The sequence below is a fragment of the Temnothorax nylanderi genome, unplaced genomic scaffold (genome assembly GCF_030848795.1).
Source record: "Temnothorax nylanderi isolate EJ_2023f unplaced genomic scaffold, tnyl_v1.0 TNYL_tig0747_pilon, whole genome shotgun sequence".
Classification (NCBI taxonomy): Eukaryota; Metazoa; Arthropoda; class Insecta; order Hymenoptera; family Formicidae; genus Temnothorax; species Temnothorax nylanderi.
In genome coordinates, this window is record NW_027249809.1 from 29,958 (window position 1) to 54,261 (window position 24,304).

The 24,304-nt window shown below is 37.7% G+C and overlaps 1 protein-coding gene and 1 pseudogene across 4 annotated transcripts in view; one reads left to right on the top strand and one right to left on the bottom strand.

Moving 5' to 3' along the window:
- The window catches only part of LOC139785172 (uncharacterized), a 35,620-nt gene extending 11,749 nt beyond the window's left edge, over positions 1-23,871 (bottom strand). For 2 of the 4 annotated variants that reach the window (XM_071724327.1, XM_071724323.1), the window contains exons 1-5: positions 18,420-23,871; positions 17,197-17,320; positions 16,795-16,878; positions 16,629-16,718; positions 16,173-16,549 (exon numbers count right to left, since the gene is read on the bottom strand). The gene's annotated coding sequence lies outside the window, so the exon portion shown is untranslated. The remainder of the gene's footprint in view (positions 1-16,172; positions 16,550-16,628; positions 16,719-16,794; positions 16,879-17,196; positions 17,321-18,419) is intronic. The other 2 variants (XM_071724326.1, XM_071724325.1) reach the window with 2 other exon arrangements.
- LOC139785173 (uncharacterized) lies at positions 8,113-10,732 on the top strand (annotated as a pseudogene).
- Positions 23,872-24,304: the final 433 nt, after the last annotated feature.

Here is a 24,304-nt window from a genome sequence, read left to right on the forward strand (position 1 = left end):
ATGGAAGTAGACGAGGATCGCGCGTTAACGGACGACAGTGATTATTTCAGTGATGAAGACGACGATCAAGAAGAGTCATCGATAGAATGGTGCTGCGTTGGGAAATCGTTGCACTAAATTTACGTGCGGAACGTTGCGTAATATATTTTTATAATTCAACGGGTGGTGCACTTGTGCTATGTGCTCCGTGCATGGTTGTTCTATCGGACCTTGGCGATTACATGTACGCTCGCCGAAAACACTTCGTTGAGTTACGCGGAATGATGCATACCCGGCGTTGTTCAAGATGTCATGAAGCATTGTATATGATATTTCAGCGTAATATGTGCCCGATTTGCACACGAGATGGACAATAATTTCGATATGGATGTAGACGAGGATCGCGCGTTAACGGACGACAGTTATTATTTCAGTGATGAAGACGACGATCATAAAGAAATCATCGATAAATTAGTGCCGCGTCCCGAATTTTTAGCGCTGGATGGACATACGAAGTGTTGCGCGATTTATTTTTATTTTAGATACGGTTCGGATAAACTGTGTTATTCGTGTATGATCGCTGTACCAGACACTGGTGAGCACATACGTGAATATCGAGAGCATGTTAGCAAGCCGTACAACGTAATGAACGGCCGATCTTGCGGAGATTGTCGCACTCCATTGTTCCAAATATATCCATGCAACATGTGCCCAATTTGCAAGAATTGATAAAAAAACATTATCGCGAGTGAGACATAATATAATGTGCGCAACATGGAATGGACAAGTGGCGAGAGCTCTACGGAGTCTCCACAATTTGTGGATGGTGTAACCACGGAAGATATTATAATAGATGTCACCGATGGTTTGCGTAAAGAAGATCAAGGAGTGAAATTGACGGATGTGCGACGAATATCACCGGTGCAGTTTCTTCGCGATCGCGAACTAGGTATACGCGGAACCGGTCACCGCATCGTTAGACAAGGAGTCGATATCGATACCAATTCTCCTTATTGGTGGAGATCTAACGTGAATCAAAAAGTGTATCAACGGCTGCGGGACGAGTGCGTTAGCGAGAAAGAATCACGTGCAGCTCGTCGTGCTGACGTTGTGCCGTATTCTATTAAACCTATTGTTGACCATCGCTATTGGGCGTCTAAAATTTTTGAAAAGCTCGACGATTGTGAAGCAACATACATTAAGATTCATACAGGTATTGGGAAATACGTTGAATTGGTGGTGGTGAACAATTCGGTACGTATGTATATGTACCCTGGCCGTATCAATGATCCTAATCATCTATTGATGCTTCGAAGAAATTATGAACGTGATTATGATGATATTATTAATTGGGAACTTAATCACTTTAATGCACCCTACTTCAGGCCTAATGATTTTATGTCTGCGCACTATGTCGTTCAATATTGCAAACGATATTGTTCAGCGTGTGATCGAGTCACGTGCACGTGCTCCATCGAAGAATGTGACGTGATCTAAAAAATAGTGTGAAAAAGACAGTATTAAAAAAACATGGAACATCTCGATGAAACGGAACGCGACCTGTTGGAAGGATCCAACCAAATCGCTACCTTGAGCGAATATCTTGCATGGGCACAGCGATGCGAGGAGTTTATCGAGCAGCTCGAAAAAGACTGTCGTGCCAAGCGTCCGCGGCTCTCAATCCGCGAAACAGACAATCCGGGACACAGACAATCTTTAGTGGCAAGAATCGCGCGACTCGAAGGTGCGAAGACTCTATTACAGAGACGGTTAGCCGTGTATTGACCGGTGCAGTGATAAATACCAATTACATCGAACCGCAAAAATTTCTCGAAGATGCTGAAGTCATCGTGCTCGATCATGTGCAAAACGTCATGCAAAGACACGCAAGTGTAAAGATAAACACTGTGTTCAACGGCGAGTTTGTGACGGGTGAGAAACGTGCGAACAAAAGTATCAACACGAGAAACAGTGAACTCTTTCGTTCGTCCGATCGGTCCGATCTGCGCGAGTGGTACAAGCTACACGTTATCGAGCCCACATTAGCGAAACTCGAGGAGTTTCAGGAACGCGACAGCGGGTGGGCGTTATCGCGTATACTCAATTTGACAGTGAACGTGAACAAGTACAATCCTTTGCGCGCGGGATGTTACATCAATTTACCGCAAGAAATTAAATCGAAAAAAGCTGTGATCAACGTGCAATCTATGGACAATGCGTGCTTCGCGTGGTCAGTGGTCGCCGCGCTGTATCCTGCCAAGGATCATACATATCGGGAATCCTCGTACCCTCATTACGCAACAATATTAAAATTACAAGACATTGAGTTTCCAATGACTTTGAAACAGATTAAATAGTTCGAACAACGCAACGACGTGTCGATCAATGTGTATACCATCGAGGGAGAGAAGACGCCAACAGTTCTCCCGATACGGCTCACCGACCGGAAGAGAGAAAAGCACGTAAATCTGCTGTACGTGCAGGACCAGCGAGACGACAACGTGGGACATTTCGCGTGGATAAAAAATCTATTCCGCCTCGTGAGCACGCAATTGAGCAGGCACCGTGGTCGGAAATACTTTTGCGATCGGTGAGTACCTATACTTCTTTTAATAAAAATTATAGAATAGGGGAGACCGGGGCTAAGCCGACACTATTTTTTCAAAGGCAATTTTTAATATTTAATTAAAATTTTTAGGCAAATTCAATGGTACATATTTAAAGAGTGTTTCTTCAGGTACAAAATTGATTCAGGAAGTTTTGCTGTACGTCGCTTTGTTTTGCCGCCAGGAAAGAAAAAGTGACGCGAAGACAAATTTTCGAATTGAAAAATGCCGGGGCAAACTCGACACCCCGCCGGGGCAAACTCAACACTTTGTCTGATCGACACAATTTGATCTGGAACTTATTTTTTACTGTCTGAAAATAAAAATACATTGTTTATTGTGTATTTAAAAAGTACAAAAATTCGGAATAAAGTAGCTAGAACAATCATTTAAAATAATGAGAACAAAAATTGTTGAACTTTCAATTATCTTCATCTAAACTCATGTCTGAAAAACAATTAATGCAGGTAAACTCGCGATCGGACGTGCGCATACATTTGTCATGAGCCATACGGCTGCATGACAAGCATCGTTTGTTACTGGGAGCCGACAAAACGGCGTGGTGTTGACTTTGCCCCGGACGTCGTTTTTCACTTTTGTCACTTTAAAAACATGAAAATTTTGAAAATATGCAAAAACGATTATCGGATTCATATAGAGCATCAAATTTCCCATCAAAATCACTTACCGGTAGATTCGCAAGAGTAAAGCTCGATGAAAGAGTAGACATTTTCGAGAGATCAGAAAAATTACTTTTCACTATCAAAAACGCTTATGTCGCGTTAAAAATTACACTATAACTCAGAATGTTACCAAATTCCGTTGATAATACTGGCACATAAAGACGCATTTACAGTAGGAAAGGCAAGTTTCTACGATAGATTTAAATTGGCAAAAAGCCTAGTGTCAAGTTTGCCCCGTTGTCGGCTTAGCCCCGGTCTCCCCTATTTTATTTTTATTTAATAATTTACACAAATTGTGTTTTTCTTTTTGCAGCTGTTTGCACTATTTCTACACGAGCAAGAAATTGGAAGCCCACACTGTCGACTGTCGGCAGATGAACAAGTGTGCCATCCGACTACCGAGCGAGCACGACAAGTGGTTGGCCTTTAAGAATCACAGCAGGAAGGAACGACTTCCATATGTCGTATACGCCGACCTGGAATGTACCCTCGAGAAGACGGATGCGGATCCGACATCGTCCACGTTCAGGTCTCAACATCATCAGGTATTTAGCATAGGATACTACGTGCGGTGCTCGTACGACGACTCGTTATCCACGTATCGATTTCGTCGCGATAAGGATTGCGTCGCGTGGTTCGCCGAGGAACTAAGACGTTTAGCACACGACGTAAAGAACATCTTGTCCGCTAATATACCCATGGCGGATTTCACGCGAGACGAGTGGGAAAAGTTTAACAGCGCAACGCACTGTCACGTGTGCGAAAAACCGTTCGAGCCAGACGACGTGCGAGTACGCGATCACTGTCACTTGACCGGCAATTATCGAGGTCCCGCGCATTCTAATTGTAACTTGAATTATAAAAATTCGCATTGCATTCCAGTAGTATTTCATAATTTATCGGGTTATGATTCTCATTTTATAATAAAGACAATAGCTACCGCGTACGAAGGACGTGTAGACTTACTCCCAATTACCAAAGAAAAATACATTTCGTTTACGAAGAACGTTAAAAGCACTGAGGATAAAGACAAAAAAAATTGCATCAAATTAAGATTCATCGACTCATACAAATTTCTCACCGCAAGTCTCGAAAAATTAGCATCATATCTCAGCAAGGATAAACTGCAAATATTACAACGCGAATTTTGTGAATTATCCACAGAAAATTTTGATTTGCTGACGCGAAAAGGTGTATTTCCGTACGAGTACATTGACTGCGTCGAAAAGTTGGAGGACTCGTGTTTACCATCGCGCGACTCGTTTTACAGTTCATTGACAGGTGACACCGTATCCGAGAGCGATTACGAGCACGCCGTTAACGTCTGGCAGCGGTTCTCCGTTCAAACCTTGGGCGAATACAGCGATTTATATCTAAAGATCGATGTCTTGTTATTGGCCGACGTGTTTGAAAATTTTCGCGATAGCTGCGTCGCGAGTTATGGACTCGATCCGGCGTATTATTACACTCTACCGGGTTTTACGTGGGACGCTATGTTGAAACATACGCGTATCAATTTCGAACTGCTCACGGACATTGATATGGTCATGTTCATCGAACGTGGTATACGCGGCGGTTTGAGTCAATGTTCAAACAGATACGCACAAGCCAATAACAGGTACATGCAATCTTACGATTTGTCGAAACCAACGTCATACCTGATGTATTTCGATGTAAACAACTTGTACGGCTGGGCGATGTGTCGACCATTGCCCTATGCAGATTTTCAATGGGTCGAAGACGTAACCGATTTTAATGTTATGGATGTCGCGTTGGATTCGCCCACGGGTTACATTCTCGAAGTCGACCTAGAGTATCCGCAGAATAAACACGACGCGCACGCCGACCTACCGTTCTGTCCAACGCGCGATAAACCGCCCGGCAAACGACAGGAAAAACTTCTCGCAACATTATACGATAAGAAGCGTTATGTAATACACTACCGCAACTTACAGCAGTGCACGCGCCACGGCCTTCGCGTCACAAAAATTCATCGCGTATTACAATTCTCTCAATCTCCATGGCTCCGCGAATACATCAAACTTAATACAAAATTTAGAACACTGGCCAAAAACGATTTCGAGAAAAATTTATATAAATTGATGAACAACGCGGTTTTCGGTAAAACTATGGAGAATGTTTGAAATCACGTTAATGTAAAATTATTAACAAAGTGGAGCGGTAGATACGGCGCGGAGGCACTGATCTCGAAACCAAATTTTTACAGTAGGACCGTTTTTCGGAAAATCTGATAGCCGTCGAACTGCGAAAACTCGAGGTTAAATTTGACAAACCTATTTACGTCAGCATGTGCATTCTCGATATATCCAAGACGTGTTTGTACGAATTTCATCACGAGTACATGTCTCCCCTGTATGAGGACATGTGTAGAATTATGTACACCGATACGGACAGTCTGATATATCACGTAAAGTGCGAGGATGTGTACAAGAACATGAAACGCGATATCGCTAAATTCGACACGAGCGATTACGCGATCGACAACGCGTACGGTATACCGCTCGAGAACAAGAAGGTGCCGGGCTTGATGAAAGACGAAAACAACGGTGCGATCATGACCGAATTCGTCGGGCTTAGAGCAAAGATGTACGCCTTGCGAGTGGACGGTAAGAAAGATACGAAAAAGGCTAAAGGTGTTAAGAGTAACGTCGTAGCCAGGTCGATAACGTTCGACGATTACACGAGGTGTCTGCGCGACGAAATTGAAATGACGCGACAGCAGGCTTGCATAAGGTCCGAACTACACGAGGTGTACACCGTGAACGAAACGAAAATCGCTCTGAGTCCGTATGATGATAAGCGATACATTATACCCGATTCGACCGATACGTTACCGTGGGGACATTATCAAATACCCCCTCCGAAAACGTAGTGTATTGTATGTATAAAATGTAATAGTATAACGTATGTAGTAGTATATGTATGTAATAGTATAACGTATGTAATAGTATAACGTATGTAATAGTATAACGTATGTAATAGTATAACGTATGTAATAGTATAACGTATGTAATAGTATAACGTATGTAATAGTATAACGTATGTAATAGTATAACGTATGTAATAGTATAACGTATGTAATAGTATAACGTATGTAATAGTATAACGTATGTAATAGTATAACGTATGTAGTGGTATATGTATGTAACGTATGTATGTCGTATAACGTTTGTCGTATAACGTATGAATGTATGAATGTATAACGTATGTATGTCGTATAACGTATGTAATAGTATAACGTATGTAGTAGTTATGTATGTAACGTATGTATGTCGTACGTATGTATGTCGTATAACGTATGAATTTATGAATGTATAACGTATGAATGTATGAATGTATGTAGTATAACGTAACGTATTGTGAGTATTATATTACAGTATTGGAAAGAATATTAATAAATAAATATATTGCACATGTGTGTATTTCACATACTTTATTTGTATTTCATATATCAAACACTTTACATATGTATTACATATTGCATATTTTTTATGTTAAAAAATAAAAAAAGTTTGCACGAATTAAATAACACTTTCCTTATGTATCCATGAGTTGTGCGATCCATCGAATCCTAGCCATTTAACGTAAACCTCGTCGCCCCTACTGCGCAGTACTTTCTCCACGAGATACACGTCCGGATAAGTCGCGCGATGCAACTCGTGTTCGTAGAACCCTCCAGCGACGGATTTTCCACGATAGTCCTCGAGTAGATAGGTTACGGGATTGGTACGCTGCACTTTAACGATCTTAAACACCTCCGTGTTCCAATTCGGCGTGTAACCCTTTTCGAAAATCGTCTTGTATTTGCTAACGCGTACCGAGTCGCCCGCTTTGAACTTTGCCAGACCTGCGATTTTTATCGCGCTGTATACGGTAGCCAAGAGTTTTTCAGCGATCGCGGGGGTAACGTCGACGGGTCGCATGCCGATGGTTCGATGCTTGCGCGCGTTGTAATCCGATACGAGTCGCGGCAAGGCGCCGACCCATTTGTAACTTCCATTGAGCGTAAACATCTTCCACATGTCATTCTTGAGCGTGCGATTGAATCGCTCGACGACCGACGCCTTCAATACCGAATATGTGGAATAATGATTGATGCCGTGTTTCCTCACGAGACGTTGCACGTCGGTGTTGTAAAATTCCTTCCCCATATCGGTTTGTAGGTTACTAGGGCACCTCCCGCTGCGTCGAATGATCTCAGCGACAGCGTTAGCTGTTTCGCTTCCGCCTTTACCCCTGGGCTGCGTTCAGATTCCCCACCCGGGAGCACCCAGGCACCCAAAAAGCGTTCAGATTCCTTTTAGAGTGCTCCTGCCGGACGTTAGGTGGGACGTTCACATTGTCACTCTATCTACCCGAGAGGGTGGAAAAACCACACGGGTCCTTGAGCCGGGTGGAACGGGTGGGATGACGCATCAAAGGACAGAAAGGACTTCTTCCTGTAGTAAAAGGTGCGTTCCAAAAATGCATCGACAATTGACAATATGAAAATTTATATTTGAGGTTAGTACGCTACAGATATTTAATATTTTTAATACAGTATTTCAATATTTTTTGATACTTATAAAATATACAGATGACATTTATGTGCAATGGACATCATCTAATTTATGTCGAAATAAGAATCCTCCATCCTTTGAATCGATTTGTCCTGTTATACGTACTAGTATTTAATTTTCTACTAGTTACACGGATCAAGACATACTTGGTAAGATATTTATGTATTATCGTTTATTGTTATCTTATCAATATTATGTAATTTATTCTGAATCTGAGATACTTATGTTACTATTTGTTGTAGCCGTTATCTGGTAGATGCACCAACTGTTAAACATGGATGAACGTCGGCGAGCTGTTGCACTTACTGCGATTACTCTCAGTAATGATTTTCTCCGTTGCCATGTATTTTTCGATACAGATAGTGAAACCAGTGATTCGGATTTAGATGAAGGAGATATGAGAAGAAGAATTCAATTACGTGGAGGTCAACGGAAGCCTCCAAGGATAAAAAATTACGTTGAAGTAACTGTGCCAAGATTTAACACACAGCAGTTTAGAAGGCATTTCCGCATGACCCCAGCAACGTATGAAAATTTAGAAGCAAGGCTTAGTCCTATTCTCTCTTTGTCTGAAGGAAAAGCTGTAATTCCAGTGAGAAAGCAATTATTGGGGTCGTTGTGGTTATTGGCAACACCTGATTCATATCGGTAAGTTTCTAATAAACATTTGCTCTTGTATAAGCAAAAAATGTGTAATAATTTAGTTAATATGAATCTTTCATTTAAGTTCTGTTGGTGAAAGGTTCGACCTTGCCAAAAGTTCGTTAAACAAAAGTTTTATGAGAGTCGTTGAATGTTTGAATGATATATCAGGCCAAATCATTTTATGGCCAAGAGGCCAAGACCTTGACAGAGTGAAAGCCGATTTCAACCAAAATTCATTACTGCGAGGCATTATTGGTGCCATTGATGGTACACATATTCTTATAAAAGCTCCTAAGGTATGTAATTATGTTATTGATGTCAATTGTAAAAATATGTGATATTGTAGTAAGTACTTGGAAATAGGAGGAGAGAAAAAAATAGTATCATATGCATTTCTTTCTTTCATTCCAGATTGACTCCCAATACTATAGAACCTATAAGAAAACGTATGCCATAATTTTGCAAGCAGTCTGTGATGCCTGTATGAAATTCACTGACTGTTTTGCAGGATTTGCAGGTTCAGTTGGAGATTTAAGAGTCTTCAGAAATTCAGATTTATGGAGAGAAATTCAAATAGATAAACAATCCTTCTTTCCCAATGATGAATTTATTATTGGTGATAAGGCATACTCTGTCTTAACATGGTGTATTTCCCCATATATTGACCGTAGTCAACTTACAGCTGTAAGATATTTTGTTACTTATTCTTATATTTTTTTCTTGTAGAATTGATTTAAATTTGTACATTTTGTGATATCTTCTTTTCAGGCCCAAAAAAAATTTAACACCGTTCTTTCATCAAAACGGTCAGTGATTGAACGTGCATTTGCACTACTAAAAGGTAGATTTCGTAGACTAAAGTTTCTTGATATGAACGTAGATGAAATGATTCCCCATGTTATAATTGCTTGCACAGTATTGCATAATATATGCCTGGATGGCATTGATGAAAATGATGTAGAAGACTTTATACAGGAAGGTATGGAAATGGAGATTGAGGAGGCTTATGCTAGAAATATACCTAATGAAGAGGCAGGAGAAGTAAAACGTCAATATTTGTGTGCACTTGTCGCTGAAGCTTAATATTGACACACAATCTCATCATTTTTGCTTCCTCATAGAGGAAGCTTTGTTTTCGTCAAAAAAAATTTTTCTCTCAGCTTGTCTAATCAGATTTATTGTTGGCATTAGTATGATTCATAGAATTCGCATAAAGATTTTAACCAGAAATAGATGAGAAGGCATGGATAATTAAGAATATTATCTTAATTATCGAACTTAGTAACACATGATAAAATACTTACTACTTAAAATAATCAATTATACTAGATAACTTAACTGTTTTATGTACAACTAGGAGAAAGATAAATAAAGTAATATATCTTCCTAACCGTAATTAGAAAAAATGACTTTTCACAAAATAAAAAGTGTGCAAGTAGAAACTTGCACATTGCTTCTTCATAATTTTTAAGTGTGCAAGTAGAAACTTGCACATTACTTCCTCAAAATTTTTAAGTATCCAAATTATAAATTTGCACATTGCTTAATCAACATTTTATTTCGCTCATAAAGCTACTATGAGGAAGCTTGTTTTTTCTTTGATGTATTATTAGTGGATATTTATTAATTTGGCTTTCTCATAGAGGAAGCTTTATGAACGAAATAAAATGTTGATTAAGCAATGTGCAAATTTATAATTTGGATACTTAAAAATTTTGAGGAAGTAATGTGCAAGTTTCTACTTGCACACTTAAAAACTACGAGGAAGCAATGTGCAATTTTCTACTTGCACACTTTTTTTTATATTCTTATGATGAAGAATTAGAATAAAATAATTAGTATCACATTCATTCATCTGGTGTATTTAAGAAAATCGCATTTTCTTTGTTAAAACAAATTTTTTTGTAAAGCTAATTGTTATATTTTAACAAAGAAAATGTGATTTTCTGATATGTACCAGATGAATGAATGTAATACAAATTATTTTATTCTAATTCTTAGAAATAGAAAGAGATAGGAACTAAGTTAAACCGAGATTAAAGTTAATCTACATTGGTTGAAGTTAATCTAACCAGCCTAAAACTCGTCTAAAATGTACTATTTCGTAATGTAAAAGTTATAAATATATTGTAAGATAGATAGATATAATAATAAAAATAGTAAGATATATTGTAAAATTTAAGGATAAGGATAACATTGTAAAATTAAGGCTAATAGGAATAATTTATGGATAATGAAACATCTTTTAGTTATTTCTTATCTTTAGTTATTTATTGAATTAAAACTTTTTAGGATTACATTATTATGTAAGAACAAAGAAATAAGAAAGTAAAATAAATTGTCGATTTTTAATTATAATTTTTAAAACATCTTTCTATCTTCTTGTCAATAATGAAAAAACTAAGGAGCACCATGACTTCACAATATTACCTTACGTATCACAAAAAATGGCTTCTGACTAGAAGAATGGAAGCATTTCAATTTAAGAATTCTAGTATGAAATATTTATCTTAAGAACATTGAATGTCAAGTAAGAGATAAACATATTAAAGAATACCTTACGAAATAAATATAATGTTATAAGAAATTACATAGTTGTATGTAATGAGAAAGACAAAATAACTTTTTAACATTTGCGCTTATAGAACTAAAAATTCGCATTAAATATTTTTAAGCTAAAGTAAACATTGAACGGACTGTGTGTAATCTAACGTTACATATCATATAGCATAAGCTATCTTTGGCAAAAGAAATTAGTTTTAATCGCTATTCCAAAATATAAGGGCCCATCCAGACAAACTTGCATAGCTACATAACCATATGTATAAAAAAAATTATCCACAATCACATCTATTTTAAAGACATACGTAAAATGCAAGTAGATAATTTCCTTTATGCATATGGTTATACGTTATACATCCTATACAAGTTTATCTGGATAGGGCATTACATTAAATATATAAAATATGAATTAGTAAAGAAACAACATATTTTATGAACAGATATGTAAAGAAAACACAGCCAAATATTGCATGAAACTACAGTATAAGGAAATCTATGTTCCAATAAAACATTTTGAAAGATAAATACTTTTGTGAAATTCTACATTATAAAGAAATCTGTTAACCAGAAAAAAAGAAAAAAGAAAAGGAATAGACTGTTTCAACTTGTTAGAGCTTTTCCAATAATTTTTCCATTTGTTCTTTATAAACTTCTATAGCTTTATCTTGTCTTTCCATCTTCTCTTTATGCCGCTGCATTCTAGCTTGCTCCCGTTCCTTTGCTTCTGTTCTTTGTTGTACACTCCATTTGTCCAATTCTTTCGCTATTTTACTTTTTTTCCGATTTGAATTTTCTTTTTCATCACTGTCAGAACTATCAAGAGACACGGTAGTGTCTCGTGCCAAGTACACGCGGAGCGAGACCGACCGTGACTCTTTTACGCGACGCGACGGGTTGCGAGTACCCGAGATGTTGAGATCTCGATAACGAGTGAACGGATCAAGTTCTAAGTAGGCTTGATCGATAGTTTGGGGTCGAAAAGGGGGGGGTTTCTCTCATAATATTCCGCTACGTGCCCTACGAGCGGAGATATTGCGACGCAAAGTCCAAATGTGAAAATTTATTTTTAAGATACGTCGTTCAGATACGTCGACCGTTTCTCATCATGCCATGCCATCATTTCATTGGCTGGAGTCGCGTCACTTTCACTTTTTCGACGCTGGCGGCGCAGGTATCGCCAGTTTCGATATCGCGCGCGTATTTCGATCGATCTAGTAGGTAAATTAAATTAGGTCGATAGACTTATCGGTCAGGAGGAAGATTTCTATTTAGGTAAATTAGGTATATATATAATACATATTTAGTCAATTGCTTCATGTTTATCTGGAGAGATTTCGTATCCTTACATCGTATTACCACCGCTGCCGGAAAAGAAGGAACCCTACGCTTGGCAGAAAGTGCCGCTAGGGAATTTTTAAGTCGATTCTTATGAATCAAGCTTGAATTCGATGTCTAGGTATCCTAGGTTGCCGATGACGAGGTCCAGATAGTGCGCTTCATAGTTTTCGGTGTCCAGGTGTAATAATACGTTGAATTCGATGTCTACGTGTCCCAGGTTGCCGATGACGAGGTCCACATAGTGCGCTCCGTAGTATTCGGTGTTTACGTGTATTAATACTTTGAATTTGATGTCCACGTGTCCCAGGTTGCCGATTGCGGGATCCAGATAGTGCGTTTCATAGTTTTCGGTGTCCAGGTGTAATCGTACGTTGAATTCGATGTCTAGGTGTTCCAGGTTGCCGATGACGAGGTCCACATAGTGCGCTCCGTAGTTTTCGGTGTCTACGTGTATTAATACCTTGAATTCGATATCCACGTGTCCCAGGTTGCCGATGACGGGATCCAGATAGTGCGCTTCATAGTTTTCGGTGTCCAGGTGTAATCGTACGTTGAATTCGATGTCTAGGTATCCCAGGTTGCCGATGACGAGGTCCAGATAGTGCGCTTCATAGTTTTCGGTGTCCAGGTGTAATAATACGTTGAATTCGATGTCTACGTGTCCCAGGTTGCCGATGACGAGGTCCACATAGTGCGCTCCGTAGTATTCGGTGTTTACGTGTATTAATACTTTGAATTTGATGTCCACGTGTCCCAGGTTGCCGATTGCGGGATCCAGATAGTGCGTTTCATAGTTTTTGGTGTCCAGGTGTAATCGTACGTTGAATTCGATGTCTAGGTGTTCCAGGTTGCCGATGACGAGGTCCACATAGTGCGCTCCGTAGTTTTCGGTGTCTACGTGTATTAATACCTTGAATTTGATGTCCACGTGTCCCAGGTTGCCGATGACGGGATCCAGATAGTGCGCTTCATAGTTTTCGGTGTCCAGGTGTAATCGTACGTTGAATTCGATGTCTAGGTATCCCAGGTTGCCGATGACGAGGTCCACATAGTGCGCTTCGTAGTTTTCGGTGTCCAGGTGTAATAATACGTTGAATGCGATGTCTAGGTGTTCCAGGTTGCCGATGACGGGATCCAGATAGTGCGCTCCGTAGTTTTCGGGGTCTACGTGTATTAATACCTTGAATTCGATGTCTACGTGTCCCAGGTTGCCGATGACGAAGTCCACATAGTGCGCTCCGTAGTTTTCGGTGTCTACGTGTATTAATACCTTGAAATTGATGTCTAGGTGTCCCAGGTTGCTGATGACGAGGTCCAGATAGCGCGCTCCGTAGTTTTCGGTGTCTAGGTGTAATAATACCTCGAATTCGATGTCTACGTGTCTCAGGTTGCCGATGACGAGGTTCACATAGTGCGCTTTGTAGTTTTTGGTGTCTAGGTGTATTAATAACTTTAAATCTGAATGTAGGACACGTAGATATCGAATTCAAGGTATTAATACACGTAGACACCGAAAACTACGGAGCGCACTATGTGGACCTCGTCATCGGCAACGTGGGGCACCTAGACATCGAATTCAACGTATTATTACACCTGGACACCGAAAACTATGGAGCGCACTATCTGGAACCCGTCATCGGCAACCTGAAACACGTGGACATCGAATTCAAGGTATTAATACACCTGGACACCGAAAACTATGGAGCGCACTATGTGGACCTCGTTATCGGCAACCTGGGACACCTAGACATCAAATTCAAGCTTGATTCATAAGAATCGACTTAAAAATTCCCTAGCGGCAGAATTAAAATTATGTCATGACATAATAAAAATCCGCTGAATTAAAATTATGTCTAGACATAATAAAAATTGGACGAATAATAGTAACCTTTCGAAAGTAGAGGTTTTAAGCTTGAAATTTAAATTTTATTCATTTTTAACAAAGTTACCGCTGCTCGAGTTTTGCCTATTTTTTAAGATAAATTTAGTGTTCCTTCAATTTTTGTGAGAAATGTATAATTTACTTTTACTTAAATATTATTAATTTTTATGTATTTGTTGTTATTGCTAATTTTGTGAATAATTAAAAAATAAAAAATAAAAATGTTTTGCAGATCCTTGCTTAACACTACAAAATAGGTGATATCAGTACAAAATTACCTTTTTCAAAAAAGGTAAAAAAAAGTGCCAAGTACACGCAATGTATTTTGTAAATTCAATCGAAAAATTATCTCACAAAATTGTCTCACAAAAATTGTCTCACAAAATTGTTCACAAAATTACAAAATTGTTATTTTATTCAATCCAAGTGATATCTACCTCGAAAAAACCTAAATAACAAGTGGTATCTATTAAAAAAAAAAATACGTGAAATCATTTAATACTGCGCCAATTACAAAGAGAGAATATATATATATATATATATACCTTAACAAAATTATTATTATATCACGAAATTGCGTTACCAAACTCAATCCAAGTGATATATACCTTAACAAAATTATATCACAAAATTGTTTTACCTAACTCAACCTAAGTGATATGTTATTTCAAAAAAATATATGAAATCTTTAAATTACGCCAACTACAAAGAGAATATATATATTGCTTTGAAAAATAATTGTAGTGCAACTACTCTTAAAAAATAAAACAAAATTGTGTTACCTAACTCAACCCAAGTGGTATGTATCTTTGTATTCCTGAGGATCTTTCTATCAACCCAAGTGGTAGTAGTTTTAATTCTCCTTGATAAAATTATAATATTACAAAGAATCATTTAATCATTTTAATCACAAAGAATTAAAGAGGTAACATTATAAAATAAAAATATTTAATTAAAATAAAATAAATAAATTTTTCTTGTAAAAAACTTGGCGCTGCTTTTTTAAGATTAATCTAGACAAACTTGCATAGGTGCATAAGCATATGCATAAAGAGATGGATTGGTCTATTTCCTTTTGCACATATATATGAACCAATCAATTTCTTACGCTTATGTTTATGCGCGATGCAAATTTGTCTGGATAGACTTTAAAAAAGCAGCGCCAAGTTTTTTACAAGAAAAATTTATTTATTTTATTTTAATTAAATATTTTTATTTTATAATGTTACCTCTTTAATTCTTTGTGATTAAAATGATTAAATGATTCTTTGTAATATTATAATTTTATCAAGGAGAATTAAAACTACTACCACTTGGGTTGATAGAAAGATCCTCAGGAATACAAAGATACATACCACTTGGGTTGAGTTAGGTAACACAATTTTGTTTTATTTTTTAAGAGTAGTTGCACTACAATTATTTTTCAAAGCAATATATATATTTTCTTTGTAGTTGGCGTAATTTAAAGATTTCATATATTTTTTTGAAATAACATATCACTTAGGTTGAGTTAGGTAAAACAATTTTGTGATATAATTTTGTTAAGGTATATATCACTTGGATTGAGTTTGGTAACGCAATTTCGTGATATAATAATAATTTTGTTAAGGTATATATATATATATATATATATATATTCTCTCTTTGTAATTGGCGCAGTATTAAATGATTTCACGTATTTTTTTTTTAATAGATACCACTTGTTATTTAGGTTTTTTCGAGGTAGATATCACTTGGATTGAATAAAATAACAATTTTGTAATTTAATAATTTTGTGAGACAATTTTTGTGAGACAATTTTGTGAGACAATTTTGTGAGACAATTTTTGTGAGACAATTTTGTGAGATAATTTTTCGATTGATATGGTGATACTGCTCTTTCCGGATGCGGACATACCCTCTTCTTTAATGTTGATGATATTGAAATAGGTTTTACAATTGGTTTTTCACCCAAAACAGCCTCCATCTCTTCGTAAAATTTATATGTTTTCAGTTCTGCTCCACTCTGGTTATTGTGGTCTTTTACTTTAGTATACGATTTTCTAACGTCTTTGAATTTGTTTTCGCATTGAATACTATTAAAGCTCCACAAAGGATTTTCTTCTTTCAAATCATCTGCAATCATTTGCCACACCTTACTATTTCTAATTTTAGTATTTTTGAAATCACTTTCGTGGTTCTTCCATTTGGAAATAAGTGATCTCACAGCATTGGCATCTGTCCACTTAACAGGTGCAGAATCCGATGAAGAAAGAGACTGTGTATCACACGTATCTACAATAAAACGTTTATACAGTGACAATAAAAGAAAAACACAATAAATAAATCAAGTTTCTGTTAATTCAATATGTACCTAAATTATTATTGGATCTAATCAGTTCTTCTGTACTAGTTTCATCAGCATCAGATGAAACTGAAGGAACAATACCAGTATTACAACTTTCTACAAGAGAATGATTGTATTAATAGAAAAGAAGATAATAAAAAGAAATCAACAGTCTATTAAAAAATGTACATACTTGAATTGTTACTGACTGTAACAATTCTAAGATTAAAGAACTGCCTTGTTTCTAATGTGTCAGGAATCATCATAAGAACATCAGCTGTAATAAATCATGCTTATTAGTTTATAAACACACATGCACACAAAATTAGCTTTATAAAAAAAAAATGTTTTAGCAAAGAAAATGTGATATTCTGAAATACACCAGATGAATAAATGTGATACAAATTATTTTATTAATAACGTTATATATTGATATTACACAGTGACAACTCGAAATTTCTTTGTCTTTTTTCTATTTCTTTATGGGTCTCTTGTAATAGATAAAACTGGATATTAATATCTCTAGTAATATTTAAAAAATAATTGCAGAAAATAAAAAAATTAGTACGTGTGAATTCAAGTCATAAATACTTACTGACTCTATCGCGAATAAATAACGATCCATCCAGTATAACAGGTTCGTTGGTTCCTGATTTATATAGTTCATGCCTTTTGGCATCTAAAGCAAAATTCGAACTTGACATCTTTAAGTGTGCGTTCTGAAATATATTAACAATTAATAATAATTTAAACTAGATCGCTTAAGTAAATCACACAAATGTTGAAATAGCGTTTTCCGCTAACAATAAGATAAACGCAAATATTACTAATTCGGATTCTAACAAATAAAGAATAAAAAGAGAAATTTAAGATCAAGAAATATTTAATTAAATATAAACTTATCCTAAATAACAGATCCAATAAGTGAGAAAAACTATGATCTCTATTATCAGGCGAAATAATATATTGTGAAAAAGTAGTTTATTGAAAATATTTTTAAATTTTAATCACAACTAATTTCTCTTAAATGAATATCATATTTGAGATTTTTGTTATAAAAATATTTATAATAACTGGATAATAAATAACTCCTTAATATGTATAGTAAAACATTATGTGCACTTTCCTATATAACTTTGTTTTTTATTAATAATTATTATTTTAATACTTTCTATGTACATTCATACAATAAGAAGTTCAGTTTGTCAATGATTGTTATATATTTATGAGAGAGATACAACGTATAATTCTCTTTTTTAAATTTAGGTTCTATTTTTTAAGTTTTTATAATTTAATTAAGTAAACAGTGTGTTAAGGATATCTCTAAAGAACGGTCTACAATGAGTCGCAAACACGCTTCGCGACTGGCGACGAGGTGTTTGCAACGGATTGTAGACCGTTCTTAAATGTTTTAAACTCTTATACTAAGGGCCTGAGCAGAATGGCTGTCTTATAATTTTAAGACACTGTCTTATGTTTTAAATCTTTTTCTTTAGTAACGCACAATACTGTCTTGTGTCTCAAGTCTTAAACGTGTATACGAAACTGTCAACAATGTTTAAGACTTGAGAGTCTTGAGAACACAAGACAGTATTGTGCGTTACGAAAGACAAAGAATTAAAGCGTAAAACATTGTTTTAAAATTATAAGTCAGCCATTCTGCTCAAGCCCTAACATAGTTCAATATCATCTTTACGTTCTTGCAATAAAGAAGAAAATATAGTATTACAAAATTAATGTATTGTTAATACTGACAACATGAAAACAAACAGAACGAATGTAGTCAAAGGATGTTGTTTTAAATACAATGTCACTTACTGAGTATCAGGTTTAATTAAATCGTGCAAAAGAGGTTGAGCATATGGTCCATCTCCGGCTATATTTCGTAAGGCCCACACTGCTCGTTTCGCAACAATAAGCGATGCAGACTGTAATAGCTTCACTAATTGTGATACTTGCTTTGAGTTGCTTTTTATTCGTACAATATCGTACCTCCTAAGATATAAACTGCTTAACAATAGGCGATGCAGACTGAAATAATTTTTTGTACTTGTTTTGCATTGCTTTTTATTTGTGCCTCCTAAGATACATATACAAAATATGTAAAATGTATATCAAATAATGTAAAATATATGTAGCGATCTTAAGGCCATTCTACAATAGCGTAAACGTAGTCGTAAGTGGTTGTAACATATTCAGAATGTATTCAGAACGCATTTTTATCGATAAATGCGCGCATTTAGCATATGGTTTTCGTCATAATGTAACGTAAACTATATGCAATGCGCGTATTTATCGATATATAAAATTGCGTTCTGAATACATTCTGAATATGTTACAAACCACTTACGACTACGTTTACGCTATTGTAATCGGCTTTATATATGTAGAAATGAGGTTAACTTACGTGAGAAGGGATACAATTTTGTACCGGTAGTGACGAGAGATAGAGTGCGTCGAGTGCGTTCAGATTCCATAAACCAATCGGGAGCTTCTCGCTAGCTCCGCCCACTCACCCGGTCACCCAGCGATCACCTACAAGGTGGGGAATCTGAACGCAGCCCTGATGGGACATTTCACCTACCCGCTCGGAAGGATATTTCAATTTTTGCGTTCCGCTCTACACATTGTTAGGCTTTTGCGAGGATTACAAACGCGTGATTGTTAACGCTCGTCACGAATTAATTTTGATACGAGCGCGTAACGATAACAATTGCATTATAGGAAATCCGGCGACTGAGCCGGAAATCGAATTGTTCAAAGTACAATGGCGAATGCCTCACGTTACGTTAAACGAGGTCAATAAACTGTCCATGTTACGGGCCTTGGGAAGCGGACGATATCTTAGTGTCAGTTTTCGTTCGTGGGATCTGTACGAGTACCCCCTGCTGCAGAGCACGACCAAGCATTCGTGGGCCGTCAAGACTGCGACTCAGTTAGAGAAACCGCGATACGTTATCTTTGCGCTGCAGACCGGTCGCAAAAATATCATGGCTCAAAATATTGGCTATTTCAATCACTGTAACTTGACCAATATCAAGCTTTATCTAAACTCTGAATCTTATCCATACAATGACTTAAATCTAGATTTTAAAAAAAATCGATAGGCCCTTCTTTATGATATGTATGCGCGTTTTCGTAAAGCTTATTACGGATACGATCGCTACGATACGTTTCTCAATTTGACTACATTCCTGACGCTTGGACCTTTCGTCATCATCGATTGCTCCCGACAAAACGAGTCCGTCAAGAGCGCCACCGTGGATGTGCGAATAGAATTTGACTGTAAAAAGAACGTGCCTGCAAATACTACCGCCTATTGTCTCATCTTGCATGACCGCGTAATCGAATACTGTCCGTTGTCAAACGTAGTGCGCAAACTCACGTAAATTGTAATGTCGGTAAAAATTTCGATATAAGAGAGACAGATGTATCGCGATGTGATACAGTACGGATCGTTCCTTCGTTGCATCATGATCGCGCCAACGTTCGTCGATCTGCAAGGATTCATCGTCGGGATGAAATTTGTCGTAAAGGAGGTAGCGGTGCTGAGAAACGGGGCTGTTCTGGCGCATCACATCTTTACATGCCCCATGCCATGGAGTCTCCTTACAAAATTCGACAAGTCATGTGCTTCCTGGTTGATTCACAATCACCATGGATTACGATGGGAAGATGGAAACGTGCCGTACAGCATGGTGAAACGTTTAATTACATCGGCCGTGCTCGGTAAGCACGAGGACGACGACGACGACGACGAGATGCCGACTCTCGTGTACGTCAAGGGATGCCAGAAACGAGAATGGCTGGTGGATCTGCTTGAGAATAAAGCGAGAAAAAACTTAACCATCGAGACTTTGGATGCGGATTACGAAGATATCGAATCTTTAAATAATCTAGATGTTACCAATACTGTGCGATGTGGAAAACATGTTAAGAATTGCGCATTGCAAAATGTATTAAAAATATTTAACTGGTGGTCGCGACGCCAGAGAGAGATGTAATTTTTTTAAATAAAAAAATATAAATTTTACAATGTTTAATTTCCTTTTCCCTTTCCCATTAGTCGATAGTGTAAAAAATTAAAGAATAAGTAGGTATACGTGACGAATTCTAACTCGAGAGCTTCGAGGGGGGGTATCAGGTTTAGACGAACATGTCTGAACATGTTTCACGGTTGATGTCATGCGGAGAGGGGGTATACGTCTTAATACAGAAAAAATCCTACCTTAGTCCCCTCTCCTAAATTTCAGAGCTCTGATTGCGCGTTACAGAAACATTAATTTCCCCCCCCCCCCTTCATCATAGTTTTGGAAGTTGCCGCGTATACTCGATTAATTTTATACGATTAGTCTCGTATCGGCTGCTTGTGTGAACGGTCCGCTTCTCATAACCGAGAGAAAGAATGTATTCCGTTGAAGGAAGCAACGGCGGCAGTAGACGTATGAATTATTACGTACCGATTCCCGATGTTGAAATTCCAACGTGTGAAAACAAGTAAGTTTTGTTTAATTTATAGAGCTATATACTTTTATATCTTTTTGCGAATTGTATTATTTTGAAAGTAATCTCATTATTTTTTTCTACAGCATCTCGTTGGAGTGTCGCGCGGTTCGTATACTAGGCAGACGATACGCATTGACATCAACGGCTTATAAATATTTGGATATTGGAATCAGCGTGGGACCTGTGTCCTCTGTGGAACTACTTCTCGGTGATAACCGAGGAAATCAGATGGTGTTGGCTCATACGACGTGGACAGCGCTAATTGAAAGACGTGCGGATATCGAACGACTCCTGCAGTCAACCGCACCTTCATCAATGTTGATTCGAGATCTGCGTATAGAACTCGTAAAAATACGCGATGCGAATGTTGTAAAACTTACGTTGCATAATAATTCCATGTATATGAAATCATCGACCGTATTCTTCTTGTTCGAACTAGAACATTGCGTCGAGAATGTGTATTTTCAACTATGCCAAAATGTTCATGGCGTAAGTGAAAAATTTAAACAATTTGTAATCATTTTACGAAGAAATTGTATAACCGATAAATGTGATGCAGCAAGAATCTTGCGCGACGTTTTTGATAAAAATTCGATTGTTGATTGCGAATTACTGGCTTATGCTTTAGACAATATTGTATACGATGCGACACATGAGAAATAAATTACCGTTTATATGATAAAAAGTTTATTATCTTTCAATTCTCCCAATTATTTATTATAAAGAAAAGAAACGTGAACGAGGAGACGCGAGAGAGAACGCGAACGAAGAGATGCGAACGAGAGAGAACGCGAGCGAAGGGACGCGAGCGACAGAGAACGCGCCTATGTATTCTTGCCCGCCATTGTAGTGCGAGACATATTTCATCTTTATTTCTTTTCGTCGTAAGGGGCTGTCCGATTTTAAACTGTTACCATATTGTTTTCTCTGGTGACATTTTACCCCCGCTTCGTTTTGCAACCGTCGTTAAATTCAGTCTCGTCGAGTCCGCGAACAGTTCGGACGTGTTTCAAGAAAATTTCGCCGTTTTTGCAAACCGTTTTCGCAAAAGTTAGTGATTTTTTTAAACAAGTTTTTTTGTGACGTCTCCACGAAAGCCTTCCCTCCACCATGAATTACATTGAAGTGATGTTTCCAAGGGACACCATGGTATGTACGGAAGTGTGACAAGGTATAGTGACATATAATATAGAGTTTTTTTTAATATGTTTATCTTTTTGTTTAGTGGATGCGGCCGCGATGGGTGCGGCTAAATATAGAGGTGCACATGGATGAGTCGTGGGTGCGGATCCGCAACCCCCGAGATTGCGTAAGTATTATTTTTTTCCTTTGTGCGTGCGTGTGCGTGTTTAAAAAATAATATTTTTATGTTGATTTTACAGCTGCGTATGGAATACATCATACCAGGGTTTATAAATATCGCACATATGCAGTGGATGCAGTCAGAAAGGCAGGCTGAAAGAGAACTACGGGACACATTATGGCAAACTAGCGGCAACGAGGACATCTACGGGTTTCGTAGATTGTACAATATAGAAAATGAGTTTGACATAGAAGAAGATGAAGAATAGTAAGATAATCGCTTTTTAATAAAAAATATTGAATAAACATTGCTTTATATTAATCATCTTGTTACATTTGTGTGTTTCAGGTAAAGAAGTTGCCTTGAACTCCCATTATTCTATTACTTCCTCATTTAAGGTTGCGCTTTTAAGAAAACATTATATACATGCCACATGATAAATAAATATTAAGTACAATATATAATATGGTAAAAAGTTTAAACGATTTTTCCTTTTCATTTACCGTTCATCCCATTCCCTGTCATTAGAATTAAGCTGTCTTCGTATATAGTTTACTTAAATGTAATATTAAAAATTAAATATCGCGAAGATCTAAACGATTAAATATCGTTGCCGAAGAAAAGATACGCGATCGTGAGCGAGAACGCGAACGGTTGCCGGGAGCGAGAGACCGCGCGCGAGGAAGAGAGAGAACGCGAACGAGAAGACGGTCCTTTTCGAGAGGAAAAAAGAAGAAAAGAAGGAAAGAAAAAAATAACGCGCGACGTCATAACCGATTGGTGCTGCAAAAAAAAACCGTGACCCAGTGAACCTGTGACCCACATGTTCGCTAAAAAACCTATAAATTGTCCTAAACAACATGCGTAAAGAGGACATCGCGACGGTTAACCCTAGACATGCGCAGCGGGAGACTCCCAGGCTAAATTTCTTTTTCGGCGTTTCATTGTTTCTCTTTTTATTACCCCATATATCTCGGAGTTTTTTTTTAATGTACCGCGACGGTTAAGTCGCCTAAAATTTTTGATCGAGTACCTACGTCGACCATCGATGCTCGACCATCTGCAGTGCGAGATGATATTCGTTTATAAATTCTGTCATCGACGTTCGTAGATATTCATAGAAATTGAGTCGCGTTGCTGCGCTTATGCCGTCTAGTGTTTATAAAATCTAGCTGCCTGTCATCGGCGCTCGCCTTTGTAACGCGCGACGCCATAACCGAATGGCGCCGCGAAACCCCGATAAGCGGCTCTTCCTACGAAGAAAGGTGAAAAGGACCGCGGCGTCACGCTAGTCGCAGGTCATAAATTATAGCCGCCTGCCATAGGCGCTCGCTCGCATCTGAGGTGTGAAATGACATCTGTTTATAAATACTATTGGCCGAACATCGACGCGAGGCGGCATTTGTTTATCGAACATGCCCCGACGCGCTCGCCTGATCCCTCCCCCCCTTCACTAGGACCTCCGCGATCTCGAGGCTCTCCCCCCCCCCCCGCGAACCCTATGCTGGGAAGGCAGGTCCCCCCCCGCAGACCCCTCGGCCGGACCGCGGCGCTAGAGTTTCCCCCCCGCCCCGCTCCCCCCTCGAGCACCACGGCCTAGGAGTCTCACTATCTTCTTACTCATTCTTAAATGTTTTTTTTTTCTAAATGTGATGATGTGATTTCACCCGAAATATTTCCAATTTCTTTTGGTCCATATTCAAAATTTTGTTTTCTTGAATTTAAAATTTTTAGATCAAAATATTTCATTTTTATTGTGAAATAAGTAATTGCATGACATAAATTGTAGTGGCAGACTCCCTCAAAAATATCATGCATGACGTCCACATAATAGTTTTCAACTACATGAAATGATGTAATATCATTTAATAAAGAATTATTTTTAATTCCAGTG